A 17,227-nucleotide genomic window follows, 5' to 3' on the forward strand; every position below is an offset into this window, starting at 1 on the left:
TTGTTTTGAGCCAGCACTAAGTTAACTTAGAGGGCTAAAGCTCTTGGGTTAGGGACCAACCCTAGTATCTGAAGATCCTCTTTATTGTATTGTTAAGTAGCATAGTTTCCTCTTTTCTATTCATCTACTTAAGTAGTTCATTTCCATTCTAGAGGTTTATTATTTAACTGTTCATCTTCTTAAATAGTCGTAGTCTCATTACAATAGTGAAGAGTAGATCATTTATGATTTCATTGAGTTAGCAGGTTAGCAAATAAAAGATCCATAAGGTTGTCCACAGGTGTCTCGGCCTCACCTCCTCCCTCTAGGACCATGACGTGAGGAAGAAACCCTGCAGCAACCCCAAAAACACAAAGTTTCAGTTTTGCATGAATTTTGTTGTTTAACGCAGTAACTGGTTCATTACATTATTACTTGGTTCATTTCATGGTCATTTAGTCATTTCATGGTCACTTGTTCCTTCACTCTCTCCGTGTCATTTGATCTCCCTCACATTCCCATTTCATTGTCCTTCAGCATGAAATGCTTAGTAGAAGCTGATAATTCATGCTCAAATGGTTTTTACTAGTAGATCACCTTTCACAAGAAAAACTGACCAATCACCACCTGAATTTGCTTTTACTGTTTGACTTTGTGCACTTTAATCCCAACTGTCAATCTGCCTTGTCAGATCCGACGGCTATTGCACCATATCGCGTGGATTTCATTACCGTCGTTATCTGCCTGAAGACACATGACAACAACGGTTTCGCTGTGCTACTTGTCACTTGGGGAGGCTAATCACGTAAAATTTTGGAAAACTACTTACAGCTTTGAGGGCGTGCGATAAACAACTTACCACCCTCTAAACCCGCTTCGTCATTTCCGCACGTTCCTTTAGGTGCTCCAATCTCCGCTGTCGATCTGTCTTCTGATTTGATAGTTGTCACTTCACCTAATCGCCAACTAGTTCGGTCGATCTCCACCATTGATTAGCCCCACCTGATCTAATGGCTATCGCAGCATATCGCATGGATTTCTGTTCGACCATTATCTGCCTGAGAGCACGCAAGAAAAGTGGTTTCTCTGTGCTGCGTATCACCTGGGGAGGCTAATCGAGTGAAATTTCAAAATATAGCTTATGGTTTTGAAGGCATGTGAAATACATCTTACCACCTTCGTAAACCCACTACAATTTTTGCACGTTTCTGTTGCCCACCCTCTAATCTCCACCATCCATTTGCCAATTAGTCCTGTCCATCCATCTTTTGACCTAGCCTCCATGATATAATCTTTGCCGTCCATCTGCTTCATTGCCCTATTTGTTCACCTATTCACTTGAGCCTCCTGTGATCCGATCTCAACCATTCATTTACCTTTCACCCACCTGATCCAATGGTTCTCATGTGTTGTTGCTCCCTCACATCCTTCTTTCACCAATTTCATCCTCTGCCTACTCTTCCGCTTAAACACGGACTTAGCTTAGTTTCCTTTGTTTACCCGTTAGTCTAGTTTTGATAATTTTACTTTTGTAACTTAGATAATTAGCATTAGATTAATGTTGTTCTAGTAATTCTGCTTAGCACAGTTGTTTAATTAGTTAGCTAGGGTTTGGTATGAGTTAGCATTACAAGTTCTACTAGTAACCAATGAACTCAAGTGAATGTGAGGATATAAGGGAGCTAGATCCACTTTTTTCAAAGTTTTGGAGGGAAGAATTCCTCTTTTCAAGGAGGCTTCCCCTCAATCCTATTTGTGTAAATAGATAGGCTCATACATTGATAGTTCCTGTACGAATCTCGGGTTGATAATTAAAGTTGGTAGCATTGGGAGTTGCAGCATTCTTGTTGCAATATTGTGGCTCATCTATAGTATCACTTTCATGTCTTGGAATTAAGTGCTTTTGTCAAAAGGTGATAAGGGTGTTGGCTCTTCTCTCGGCTGTTGAACATGGGGAGTTTTTAACACATGCCATGATATCAATGAAGTAAGTTGTTGTCTAAAGTGATGCTAAATAAAGAAAAAATAAGCTAAACTTTTCACTTCATCCAGATTTTTGAGAGAAATGTGGATAAGAATGTATGTTGTTGCATCCAAAAGGGGAGAGATATTCCTAGCAGCAAATGAGGGCCCCTATCCCTTAATTCTTTTGGGCATAAAAAAGTAGTGTCATTCACCCCATAACAACACAAATTACAAGGAGAAAGGTATGAGAGTGCTATTGTTTTCTTTGTGTGCATTCAAGATAAAGGAAGGTGTGAATTTAAAGGCTAAAAGTAGTGCTTAAAGAGGTTAATTATTAGCAGACGGATCGCTGCTATTGTAAGGATAAAAATAGACAAGAGGAGCGCTCGCTCTTTGTGAGTTATCTTGCAAAGATATTTAGCATAATAAGAGTTACAATGGAAGCTAGTAGTTAGGTCACACCATTTATTTAAGGTAGTTACCAGCTCTCCATCACCTATTTTTAGGTTTGAATTGCTTTTATGATCACAAAAAGGTATTAAAAATGATTTCCTCTCCTTATTGTATATGCTAGTTTTGTCATTTGAAGGGATAAATTGGAAAAACCCATAATCCAAAAAATCATTAAGTCATAATAAAATCAAATTTGGATCTAGATTTATGGTCTTCGAAAACATCATAAATTAGAGAAAGAGTCAGATATGGATATCCTAAATCTACAAAACTGAAAAGTTCAAAAAAAATATCATTTAATATTTGTCCAAATCTAGATATTAGGTGGATACATATTTCTTTGAAGGTCGGATTTGGAAATTTAGCATCCAAATATCCTTGATCTACTATGTGTTGAAATACTTTTAAAAGAAATTCTCGGATCTAGATATCCGAAAATTTCTTCAAAAGGCAACATAAAAAATTTCCAATATGTGGATACTGAGAATCCAAGTAAATATTATTTTGTTCTAATGAAAATGAAAAATGCAAATAAAGGTTACTATAAAGAAATTTTAATAGGTTTTTAAACAATTTTACAATTTAATTTTAAAGGGAAAAATTTGAGGTGCAATGTAAGAGGAAAATCAAATTTTCAATCAATCTAATCAATTTGATGCTAAAACTAGAAAATTCTTACAAAATTCAGAATTCAAAAAATCAAAATAATTATTTTCTATATGACTATTATAAATATTATTATGAACATAAAATTTAGATTCCATAATTATATGGTGACAATGTTTGTAAATGGTTGATGGTGCGTAATCCTAAAATTACTCTTAGATTCTAACAAATCAACATACCTGGTCCACACGAGTTGGCTGAGGAAGCTGAAAAAATTCCTCCAACGATGACGAGGTGTAACCAAACCTGGCACCAACCAACCAACCTCGCACAAAAATTCCTCTGGCACCAACCAACCTTGCAAAAAAACCAACAAAAAATTAAAAAAACTGTAAAAAACCATAAAAAAAAATGTGGAAAAAAGAACAATTCATGCACATAATTGATTGTTTCCTCCAATGAACCAATGGGCCATCTGAAATAGTAGCACTCAACACAATAACAATAACACACTAACAACGTAGAATATTCTACAACAATGCCAGGGACCTCATATATATAAACATTTTTTTGGATGAAAAACTAGTTCAGCCGAAATATTTTTTTGCCGATTTTTCAACTCTAGAAAAAAAGCCATTTAATGGTCAACGTTAATCTAAAAGGCCAATTATTCAACAAAATGTTAGTATAATAGTTCGGCTAAATAAATGTAGAAAATTCAACTGAAGAAAATTTTGGTTCGACCGAAAAATTGAGATTGTGAAATTTTCCAGGGAATTTCTCACAAAAGTGGAACCCAACTTCACGTTTTCACCCACCTGTACCTGTACTCTGCTGTAACATGTGCTGGGACTCCATATACTTTTTATCCTGCTGACCTACATGTAAGACCTGAGCCTGTAAATATGTCTCATAAGAACTCAAAGTTGTTAAGTGGTTCACTTATATCCACCTGCTAAGAGCATCTGCAACCTTGTTCTCTTTACCTTTAATGTACCTGATCTCAAAGTCAAACTCGTTGAACGTGTCCAACCATATAGCTTTCCTAGAATTGAATTTGGTTGGTCAAATAGATGCCTCACTACATTGTGATCACTTACCAGTACAAATCTCCTGCCAAGAGAATAGTGCCTCCACATCTTCAATACATGGATGATCACTGCCAACTCAAGATCATGTGTCGGATAATTCTGCTCGTGCTCATTTATCTTTCGTGACTCCTAGCATATTGCATGTCCCTCATGCATAATAACTCTGCCAAGTCCTCTTTTGTAAGAATCCTTGCATACCAAAAATTCTTTGTCTATATATACAATCCTTAGCACTAAATCATGTGTCAACAATTGTTTCAACTACTAAAAACTTGTTGCACATTCCTCTGTCCATTGAAAATTCTTACCTTTCCTTTGTAATGTTGTGATGGGATATGCAATCTTTGAGAAGTTCCTGATGAACCTCTTGTAATAACCTATTAACCCCATAAATGATCTTACCTCATCCACATTCCTAGGAGCAGCCCACCTCATGATATCCCTTATCTTTTATGGTTCTACTATTATGCCTTCCTTGGAAACCACATGTCCCAAGCAATGTACCTTTGTCTGAAAGAAACTAAATTTTCTAAACTTAGTGTACAACTAATGCTCTCTTAGCAATCTCAATACTATTGCTAAATGTTTGGCATGCTTTTCTTCAATCTTAGAATATATCAAGATGTCATCAATGAACATAATAAAAAAAAAAAAAAATCCAAATAAGGACACAACACATTATTCATCAAGTACATAAAAGTAGTTGGAGCATTAGTCAAACCAAATGGAACTACAACAAACTCATAATGTCCATACATGGTCCAGGAATATGTCTTGTAAATGCCATCCTCCTGTATGTGTACTTGATGATAACCGGATCTCAGATCAATCTTCGAGAACACTATTGCTCCCTTCAACTGATTGAACGAATCATCAATCCTCACATCTACTTGTTCTTAATGGTCATTTTTTCAGCTTCTAGTAATAAATGCACAACCTTAGAGTATCCTCCTTCTTCTTCACAAAAATTACCAGTGCGTATCACTTTTCAAGCATTTCCTTCAACTACAACTTCAGCTCTACCAACTCTAGAGTGATCATCATGTATGGTGTTTTTGATGTTGTTGCTACCCTTAGTACCAACTCTGTTATGAAACCAGCTCACAAAAAGATATAAAAGATAGATCAACGCCTTAGAATTCAGCCTCTTCGAGGGGGAAACCTCCTTTACATTACACAAATGAACAATTCTTGGATGATACAAATGATAATACCTCCTTTCTATATATAGGAGTCTAAGGGGTCATAATATAATCAGAGCCGACATAACAATAATAATATAAGGGCACAATAATAACAATAGTGGGCTTCTATGGGGCACACTAATAACAATATGGGTACTACATGGGCATAACAATATAATAAGGGGGTTGTACTAATAACAACGTTGGGTCCCTATAATACTAGTGATTACCCCATTACTATTGTAGTTATACCCCTTATTAATATTGTTGTGCCTCTATTGCCCCCATATTGTTATTACTGTGCCCCATAGAATCCCTCTATTGTTATTTTTGTGGCTTTATATTATTATTGTTAGGTCGGCTGGGTTATATTGTGACTCCTTAGACTCCTATATATAGAAAGGAGGTTTTTTCATTTGTATCATCGAAGAATTGTTCATTTATGTAATGTAAAGGAGGTTTCCCCCTTGAAGAGGCTGAATTCTAAGGCGTTTATCTATCTTTTATATCTTTTCTTGAGCTGGTTTCTTAACATTTGGTATCAGAGCCTTGGATTCTAGGGTTTCGCTGCTCCCAACAGGTCATCTTGTCATTTTCGCTATAACTTTTTTTCTGCGACGTTTCAAAAGATAAAAAAAAAAACCCATTTGAGAAGACATCGCGCTAAATCTTGGGTCCAAATTTCAAAACTTTTCGCGCTATATTTGCGGAGATATGGTCTGAGGAAGTTGGTCTTCTTGCAAACTCCTGAATTACATTCCAAACAGGTGACCTGGGGAAAATCATCATAAATTTCTTTCTGAGCATCGGATTGAAATTTCGTCAGAAGGTACAGAAAGAGGACGGATTGTAGCTTCTTGTATATAGTTTTTCAAAGCCAAAGGTTGAAACAGTGATTCGTGGCACATCGTACAAGTTGGATCTACCGAACTAGTCTATAAGCAGGTCACTGTGGGAGAGTTTGCATAACTCTTCCTTGGAGAATCCAATTTGGATCAGACTAGTGGCATTGGAAAGAGGATGCAGAAGGGATACTATAGGTCACAATTTCAGAACTAGATGATCCGAAATTACAGAGATACATCAGATTCAATATCAGGCTTCTACGAAGTGGAAAAAGGTGTGTAGTTTCTTTTTAAATTTTTGCATAAGCTTGGTTTGAAGGAATTCAAAGGGCATAGTAAAGAATTATTATCGGTAACTGATGGCCCGAGGAAAGAAAATGCAAACACCTAGTAAGGAACCTGAAAGCTCTAGCATGACTCATGAAGAAGAGGAAGAAATGCTACATGATATATCAAAATTACAAGAACAAGTGCAACAAATGTCACGCTCACAAAAGCTAACAGAAGCTAAGATAAATGGCGTGGAATCTATGATAAAGGGAATGGAAGCTAAGATGGATGATTCGAAGACAGATTTGAAGAGAGGCATGGCAGATTTGAAGACAGATTTGAAGACAGACATGGCAGATTTGAAGACAGATTTGACAAATTTTCTACAAGAAATACTTACTAATGGTGAAAAGGTTGTAAAGGAAACTCATGATGCGAACAAAAGAAATGTTAATCATGATTCCATAGACTCTAATGTTGGATCGAAGACCCACCATATTCCAAAAATCGATATGAGGAAGTTTGATGGCAAGGATCCCGCAACATGGATATTACAGATGGAGCAATTTTTTGATCTCAATAATGTGCAAAACACACAAAAGGTACGTATGGAAACTTTATATTTGGAACCAAATCAGTTTTTATGGTATCAATGGCTTTGCTCTCATAAACAATTTATCACTTGGGCAATTTTTACGGAAGAATTGATAGCACATTATGGGATACAAAAAGCAACACTTTTTTTAGCCAATTGATAAGTCTCAAACAAAAGGGTTCAATAATGGAGCACATTGAGGAGTTCCAAAAATTGAACATAAGGGTAAAAGATATTCCAGAGGAGCATAGGATTGATGTGTTCATAGGGTCTTTAAAGGATAATATCCAACATGATGTTCGCCTTTGGGAACCTGATTCATTAGAGAAGGCATTCAGGTTAGCAAGAAAAATGGAAAGCAAAATTATGGCAACCAGGAAGCATACCACTCACAACTATAAAGACGGAAGTGTTTTTGCCCCTAGTCTTCCACAACCTATAAGGTTGACACCACAACAATTGGAAGAAAAAAGAGAAAAAGGGCTTTGTTACAGTTGTGATAGCAAATACACTAAAGGTCATAAGTGTGCTGAGAAGAAATTATTCTACATAGATTGTGAAGAGGAAGAAGAAAAGGAGCAAGAAAGGTCAAAAGAAGAGGATATACTCCAGGAACAAAGCCTAGATGAAGAAAAAATAAATCCGACCATATCTTGTAATGCATTGGCAGGAATTACCACTCCTCAAACCATCAAGATAGAAGGACAAATCAAGAAGAAAAAGGTAATAGTGTTGATTGATTCAGGAAGCACCCACAATTTTATTCATTGTAAGGTAGCAAAAGAATTGAATTGCTTCCTATATCCAGCACCAGAGTGTCAAGTGATGATTGCAAATGGAGGAACAATAAATTGCTCTGGAAAGTGCCATAATATCAAGCTATCCATGGGAGAATATGTATTGACTAGCCCAATGCTTTCCATTCCAATGGGAGGTGCTGATGTTGTACTAGGAGTCCAATGGCTACAATCCTTGGGTACAATAGCTTTTAATTTTCAAGAACTTTTCATCAAATTTTCTACGGAAGGAAAGGAAGTTGAATTAAGGGGTATTGCAGGGAAACCAGGAAAGATAATCAGCTCTAATGGTATGACAAAGCTTCTAAAAAAGGAACAAAGAGGTGTAATTGCACAATTATGTTCGCTAGATGTTTCCACATCGGAATCATCTATTTCTCCAGATCTCCAAAAAGTCCTGGACAATCATTCCAAGGTATTTGAGACTCCCAAAGGTCTCCCACCTATGCGTGATCATGATCATGCTATTCATCTGATTCCAGGAAGTGTTCCTCCAAACATCAGGCCGTACAGATATCCCTATGTCCAAAAGAGTGAAATTGAACGTATGGTTGCAGAAATGCTAGAGGCTGGTATAATTCAACCGAGTCAAAGTTCTTTCTCTGCTCCAGTAGTATTGGTGCACAAGAAGGATGGATCATGGTGCATGTGTCCGGATTATAGGGAGCTCAACAAGCTCACTATTAAAGATAAGTTCCCCATTCCTGTCATTGATGAATTACTGGATGAATTGCATGGATCAATTTACTTCACCAAGTTGGATCTTCGTTCAGGATATCATCAAATCAGAATGAAGACTGAAGACATTCCGAAAACAGCATTTAGAACTCATGAGGGTCATTATGAATTTTTGGTCATGCCTTTTGGCCTTACCAATGCACCTTCAACATTTCAAGGTTTGATGAATTCAATTTTCAAACCATTCCTTAGAAAATTTGTGTTAGTATTTTTTGATGATATACTAATCTACAGCAAGTCTTGGAAGGATCATGTTGAACATGTTGACAGGGTGCTACAACTATTGGAGGAGAAACAATTATATGCAAAAAGATCCAAATGTTTCTTTGGAGTCCAGGAGGTGGAATATTTGGGTCATATTGTATCTCATGAAGGAGTTAAGGTAGACCCTAGCAAAATTAAAGCCATTAAGGAATGGAAAATTCCCACATCCATAAAGCATCTGCGAGGATTTCTCGGGTTGACAGGGTATTATCGCAAGTTTGTTAAGAATTATGGGAGAATAGCAGCACCTCTAACAACATTATTGAAGAAAGATGCATTTTCATGGACTCCGGAAGCAACAAAGGCCTTTGAACATCTTAAAGAGGCAATGTGCCAAGCACCGGTCTTAGCTACACCGGACTTCACAAAAACCTTTATTGTGGAATGTGATGCTTCAGGAAATGGAATTGGTGTTGTTCTAATGCAAGATGAAAGACCCATTGCTTTTGAAAGTCGTCCAATCAAGGGAAAGTTTTTAAGCAAAGCTATTTATGAGAAGGAAATGTTGGCAATACTCCATGCACTTAAGAAATGGCGACCCTACCTAATGGGAAGACACTTCAAGGTAAAAACGGATCATGATAGCCTTAAATACTTTTTAGAACAAAGATTATCCTCTGAAGAGCAACAAAAGTGGGTCACAAAGATGTTGGGTTATGACTTTGAAATCATCTACAAAAAAGGGAAGCAAAATGTGGTGGCAGATGCACTCTCAAGAAAGGATGAGGATGTGGAAGCATTGTTGTGCGCCATTTCTATTATCCAACCAGATTGGATAAACGAAGCAAGGGAGGAATGGAAGAATGACGAAGAAGTGTGGGCACTTATTCGAAAGTTACAACAAGATTCCAGTATGTTTGATACATTTAGCTGGCAAAATGATTCGTTATGGTACAAAGATCGCTTATACCTCTGTAAGAATTCCCAGCTAAAACAAAAGATTCTTATGGAATTGCACACTTCTCCCTTAGGAGGGCACTCAGGATTTTTAAAAACTTACCACGGGTTAAGAAGGAATTTTTTTGGGATGGCCTTAAATCAGATATTCAAAAGTTTGTGGCGGAATGTTTGGTTTGCCAACAAAATAAAGTTGAAACAATTAAGACACCGGGTCTATTACAACCTTTATCCATTCCAAGCCAACGTTGGGAGGAGGTTTCAATGGATTTTATCACAGGTTTACCCAAGTCTGAGGGAAAGAGTGTCATCATGGTGGTAGTTGACAGACTTACCAAGTATGCACACTTTTGTGCATTATCACATCCATTTAAAGCCAGTACAGTTTCTACTGCATTTATGGAAACAATTCAAAAGCTACATGGAAACCCAAAGATTATTGTAAGTGACAGAGATCCCATTTTCACTGGAAATTTTTGGACAGAATTATTTTTTTGTCTTGGTACTCAGTTAGCTCATAGCTCATCTTATCATCCTCAATCTGATGGGCAAAATGAGATAGTAAACAAATGTTTGGAAGGATATCTTCGTTGCTTTGTATCTGATAAACAGACACAATGGGTCAAATGGTTGCCTCTAGCTGAATGGTGGTATAACACTTCCTTCCATACAGCAACAAAAATGACCCCATTTATGGCACTTTATGGGTATCAACCACCATCCATCACATCATATTTAAGAGAAAATTCTAAGGTTCAGGCAGTGGAACATCACATCGAACATCAACAACAAGTCCTCCAACTCTTAAAGGATAACCTCGTGTTGGCACAGAATAGAATGAAACAACAAAAAGATCAACATCGCAGTGAAAGAAGTTTTGATGTAGGTGATTGGGTATTCCTACGGCTACAACCATATAAGAAAATGTCCCTCAAGCAAGCTAAGAAGGATAATAAATTATCACCAAAGTATTATGGTCCGTACAAGGTGTTGCAAAAGATTGGTACTATGGCATACAAATTGGAGCTTCCTGCAGCTTCTCGATTACACCCAGTTTTCCATGTTTCATGTTTAAAGAAGGTTATAGGCGACAAGCTCCCAGTTCAAACAATATTGCCAGAACTTGACGAGGAAGGAAAAATTATATTGGAACCGGAAGCAGTCACAGAAACAAGAACTCGACAGCTACGAAATCGATCAATTTCGGATTATCTTATCAAGTGGAAGAACTTATCTGCTGAAGATTCCACATGGGAGGATGAGAATTTTATACAGAAGTATCCAGAACTACTCAAGCGTTGAGGACAACACTTTTTTGAAGGAGAGGGGCATGTTGGGTCCCTATAATACTAGTGATTACCCCATTACTATTGTAGTTATACCCATTATTAATATTGTTGTGCCCCTATTGCCCCCATATTGTTATTACTGTGCCCCATAGAATTCCTCTATTGTTATTTTTGTGGCTTTATAGTATTATTGTTAGGTCGGCTGGGTTATATTGTGACTCCTTAGACTCCTATATATAGAAAGGAGGTTTTTTCATTTGTATCATCGAAGAATTGTTCATTTATGTAATGTAAAGGAGGTTGCCCCCTCGAAGAGGCTGAATTCTAAGGCGTTTATCTATCTTTTCTATCTTTTCTTGAGCTGGTTTCTTAACCTTAGAGTATCCTCCTTCTTCTTCACAAAAAATTACCAGTGCACCCCATGGTGATACACCTGGGCTAATGTATCACTTTTCAAGCATTTCCTTCAACTACAACTTCAGCTCTACCAACTCTAGAGTGATCATCATGTATGGTATTTTTGATGTTGTTGCTACCCCTAGTACCAACTCTTTTATGAAACCAGCTCACAAAAAGATAGAAAAGATAGATCAACACCTTAGAATTCAGCCTCTTCGAGGGGGCAACCTCCTTTACATTACACAAATGAACAATTCTTGGATAATACAAATGATAATACCTCCTTTCTATATATAGGAGTCTAAGGGGTCATAATATAATCAGAGCCGACATAACAATAATAATGTAAGGGCACAATAATAACAATAGTGGGCTTCTATGGGGCACACTAATAACAATTTGGGTACTACATGGGCACAACAATATAATAAGGGGGTTGTAATAATAACAATAAGGGGCTACACTAGTAGTATAGGGACCTAACATGCCCCTATCCTTCAAAAAGTGTTGTCCTCAACACTTGAGTAGTTCTTGATGCTTCTGTATAAATTCTTATCCTCCCATGTGGAATCTTCAGCAAGTAAGTTCTTCCAATTGATGAGATACTCTGAAATTGATCTATTTCGTAGTTGTCGGGTTCTTGTTTCTATGACTACTCCAGGTTCCAATATTATTTTTCCTTCCTCTTCAAGTTCTGGCAATATTGTTTGAATTGGGATCTTCTGCAACTTTTGAATGAGTGGCCATACTTCTTTGTTCTTCTTCCATTCATCCCTTGCTTCATTTATCCAATCTGGTTGGATAATAGAAATAACACAAAACAATGCTGCCACATCCTCATCCTTTCTTGTGAGTGCATCTGCAACAAAAATTTTCTTCCCTTTTCTATAGATGATGTCAAAGTCATAACCCAACATATTTGTGACCCATTTTTTCTGTTCTTCTAAAGATAATAGTTGTTCTAAAAAGTATTTAAGACTATCATGATCCATTTTTACCTTGAAGTGTCTTCCCATTTGGTAAGGTTGCCATTTCTTAAGTGCATGTAGTATTGCAACCATTTCCTTCTCATAAATAGCTTGCTTTGTAGGTTTTAACCCCGTATAGAAATTACTTGCATATGAATTCTAAAACACATAAAATAAACAATGTGAGATCATAACACATATACACAGAGATTTTCCCATGAATCCCAAAACCAGGACTACCAGCTTGATTTTTCATTATTTTCCTTTCAATGTTACAATACATATTTATACATGCCGAAGCATCCAATACCATGGACCGAAAATCATCGCGTCCAAAAAACATGTGCGAAAATCATGCACAAAACCATAGGTGGGTCCGCCCAACCTAACATAGGGTCAAAAACCAAAATTTTCCGGGGCGCTGCCCTGGACCCCATAAAGTGGGGTTATAGGTGCCCTTCAAACCCCTTGTTAACTACATGAAAAGAATATAACACAACCCAACATTCTCCCACTTGTTGTTTTCTTTCCACAGGGGGCCACAAGAGAGCTTAGTCATTTTCCCAACCCTGAAATGCCCATTGTCTCTCTACACTAAGAGAACTTCTCAGAGCTCACAGATTTTGTCAAATTCATCTGCAGTATTCTTCAAAGTGTCCACCTTTACCAGCAACACCTTTTTGTATTCTATCATATCCCTCACAAAGTGATACTGAACATCAATGTGATTTGTCTTTGAATGATATGCAAGGTTCTTTTCCAAGAAAATTGCACTTTGGCTGTCACAGTCTATCCTTATAACTTCTTGTACTAAACCCATACTTGAACGCAATCTCTGTAACCAAACTGCTTCCTTGCTTGCATGAGTGGCTGCCATGTATTCTGCCTCTGTAGTTGATAGTGCCACTATAGATTGTTTCTTACTCATCCAACTGATTGCACCTCCAAATAAGTTAAACACATACCCACTTGTAGATCTTCTCTGATCCAAATCTCCAGCCCAGTCTACATCAACAAAGCCACGAATATCCAACACTCTGTCCAATCCTAGTCTTGCTTGGTAGCATAGATCATAATCACTAGTGTCGTGCAAATACCTGAAAAATCGCTTCACTGTTGTCCAATGCTCCTTTCCTAGTTTTGACGTAAACCTGCTCAACACTCCCCACTGCATGTGCAATTTCTGGTCTAGTACAGACCATTACATACATCAGGCTACCGACTACACTTTCATATGGAACACGAGACATGTCCTCTTCCTCTTCTTATGTCTTGGGACATTGTTCAGCAGATAACCTCACACCTATAGGAGTAGGAACCTTCACCGGTTCACTATCCTACATATTAAACCTCTGCAGTATTGTCTCGACATACTTCCTCTTGTTTCACCAGAGCTTCCTTTTTGCTTGATCTCTTTTAATTTCCATGCCCAAAATATAATTTGCAGCACCAAGATCTTTCATGTCGAATTTGGAGGACAATTAGGTCTTCAAAACCTAGATAATTTCTTTTTCATTTCCAACTAGCAACATATCATCCACATACAAGATCAAATAAATAACACGGTTACCAATTAATTTAAAATACACACAGTGATCTACTTTGCTTCTGGTGAAGCCAAGTCCCCGTATAAATGCATCAAATTTCTGATACCACATCCTTGGTGACTGTTTTAACCCATACAGAGAGTTCTTTAACTTACATACCAGTTCTTTCTTACCCTTCACCGCAAAGCCTTCAGGTTGCTTCATGTAGATCTCCTCTTCCAGATCCTCGTGAAGAAATGTTGTCTTCACATCCATCTGTTCTACCTCAAAATCAAAAACAGCAACAACAGATAAAAGTGATCTAATAGAAGTTACCTTGGCAACAGGAGAAAAATTATCACCAAAATTAATTCCCGGCACCTGGGAATAACCTTTTTCCACCAACCGAGCTTTGTATTTCTCCACTTTTCCTTCTGCATTTGTCTTCTTTTTGAACACCCATTTGCTGCCAATGGGTTTCCTTCCAGCCGACAACTCCACCAAATCCCAAGCCTCATTTTTGTGAAAAGATGCCATTTCATCAACCATGGCCTCTTTCCAGAGTTTTCCATCCTCTGAATCCACTGCTTCCTTCACAGTTCTGGGATCATCATCAGTAACAGACAAAGCAAAATTTGAATAGAAAGCAGATGGACTATACCTTTCTGGCTGCCTTATTTCTCGAACTGATCTTCTCACAACCGAAGTTTGTGGCTCTTCATCTTCTGATTCCTCCTCTGTTGTAGAGTCTGATTCTTCCTCCTTTAGCTCAAATTCTATCTTCTCAGGTTCCTTTGTTTGGACTTCATGTTTAATAACATCGTTCACCTCTCTGAACACCACATCTCAGTTCTACACAACCTTCCTTGTTACTGGGTTCCAAAGCTTATATCCCTTTAAACCATCCTTATACCCAATAAAGATGCACTTTCAGATTTACTATCCAACTTGGTTCGCTTCTCCTTTGGAACATGTACATATGCATCACATCCAAATACCCTTAGATGTGAAAGAGAGGGTTTCTTACCAGTCCATAGCTCTTGTGGAGTCTTATCCTCCAACACTGATGAAGGTGACCTGTTGACCAAGTAACATGCAATATCCACTGCCTCTGCGCAGAATTCCTGTCCTAACCCAGCACCACTGAGCATGCTTCTTTCCCTTTCCATCAACGTCTTGTTCATTCTTTCTGCAACTCCATTTTGCTAAGGTGTATATGGAGTAGTCTTCTGCCGTGCTATACCACACTTCTTGCTGAATTCTTCAAATTCCTTACTGCAAAACTCTCCACCGTTATCTGTTCTCAGCACCTTTATCTTCTTCTCTGTCTGTTTTTCGACTAAAGCCTTAAATTCTTTAAACCTGTCAAAGACTTCAAATTTCTTCTTAAGGAAATATATCCATGTATTCCTTGGGAAGTCATCTATAAATGATACATAGTACACAGACTTACCCAGTGATGGAACCTTCACAGGTCCAAACACATCACTATGCACAAGCTCTAATATATTTTTCGCCCTCTTACCACCAGAGGGAAAACTCACCCGATTCTTCTTTCCGTATACACAAATTTCATAGAAATCAAAATCCAGAGAGCTATTACTCATACCTTCTACCATACCTTTACCATGAAGTATTCGAAGGCCCTTCTCTCCAATATGTCCAAGCCTTTGATGCCACAGCATGGTCTTTTCTCTAGAGACCACTAGATTTTCTGCTCCACTTTCAGGAACCACAGAACTATTGCACCCATCAATAACAGTGCTACCTTGCAGCTTGTACAGAGTTCCAATCCGAACTCCCCGTATCAATACTAGTGCTCCCTGAACCATCTTGTAGGTATCCTTCTCGAACACTGTTTTTACACCTGCATCATCCAGCTTGCTAACAAAAATCATATTTCTGGCTAATGCAAGAATATGTAGAACACCTGGAAGCATTCTAACCCTTCCACCTTGCAACTTCAACTTTAATTTTCGACGACCAATGATTCTAGCCTTCCAGTCATCCCCCAAGAAGACATCACCACCATCATATTTCTCATACTCGCAGAACCACTCTCTATGGGGAGTGAAGTGAAAGGATGCACCTGAGTCAATCAACCATGCCTCACAATCTACATGTGTACTTGAAGGAGCCAAGTACACATCCCCACCTTCATCTGAGGTGGTTTTCGCCTCTGTAGAAGGAGCCTCATCAGATCCCTTTCCTTTGTCAAGAGCTTAAGATTTACAGTCCCTTTTGTAGTGCCCTTCCTTTCCACATTTCAACCACACCAACTTTACAGGTTTTCCTAGAGATTTAGGTCTTCCTTTATATTTAGATCTCCCACTCAATGAGTTATTTTTGTTTCTATTCTGGGTCCGCCCTGAAACAGACAAGGCATCACTATTTTGGCTCTCCATATTTTTCTATCTCGTCTCCTCTGACAGCAAGGATGAGACTATTTCATCAAAATGCAAGGCAGTTGCATTGCTACCTATTGCAATAACCAGACTATCCCACGAATCTGGTAGAGAACACAACAAACTGATGCACTTATCTTCATCTGAAATTTTAATATCAACAGATGCTAGCTGACTTACCATAGTATTAAATGCATTCAGATGCTCTGTCACCGAGTTTCCATCTTTCATCCTCAGGTTATATAGCTTTTTCCACAGGAATAGTTTATTCACCAGAGACTTAGATTGGTACAAAGTCCCTAACTTGTCCCACAAAGCCTTCACCATAGCTTCCCCTGATACATTCAGCAATACTAAATCTGAGACACACAATCGTATTGTGCTCTTTGCCTTCCGATCCAACTTCTTCCATTCTTCATCGGACACTCCCGTTGGTTTAGTACCTGGATCTACCGCGATCCACTGGTATTTATCCGCCAAAAGATCCTCCATCTTGAGTTTCCACAACTCAAAACTCTGACCATTAAATTTCTCGATCTCTATCTTTCCACTGCTTGCCTCTTCTTTCACCACCAGAATCGATCTCGCAGATCTCCCACTAAACAGGGTCTACCACAGGCCCGAGCAAAACCCCTCAGCAACAAAGGCATCCCCTTGAAGCCAAAACAGCTCTGATACCAAATGTAAGTTTTAACCCCATACAGAAATTACCTGCATACGAATTCTAAAACACAGAAAATAAACAATGCGATATCATAACACATAAAACACATATACGCAGAGATTTTCCCCTGGATCCCAAAACCGGGACTACCAGCTTGATTTTTCATTATTTTCCTTTCAATGTTATAATACATATTTATACATGCTGAAGCATCCAATACCATGGACCAAAAACCATCACGTCCAATGCCATGGACCGAAAACCATCGCGTCCAAAAAACATGTGCGAAAAT

Source organism: Pinus tabuliformis, chromosome 4_1, assembly GCF_031772625.1.
Source record: "Pinus tabuliformis cultivar Carrire ecotype Pingquan chromosome 4_1, CPIR1, whole genome shotgun sequence".
Taxonomy (NCBI): domain Eukaryota; kingdom Viridiplantae; phylum Streptophyta; class Pinopsida; order Pinales; family Pinaceae; genus Pinus; species Pinus tabuliformis.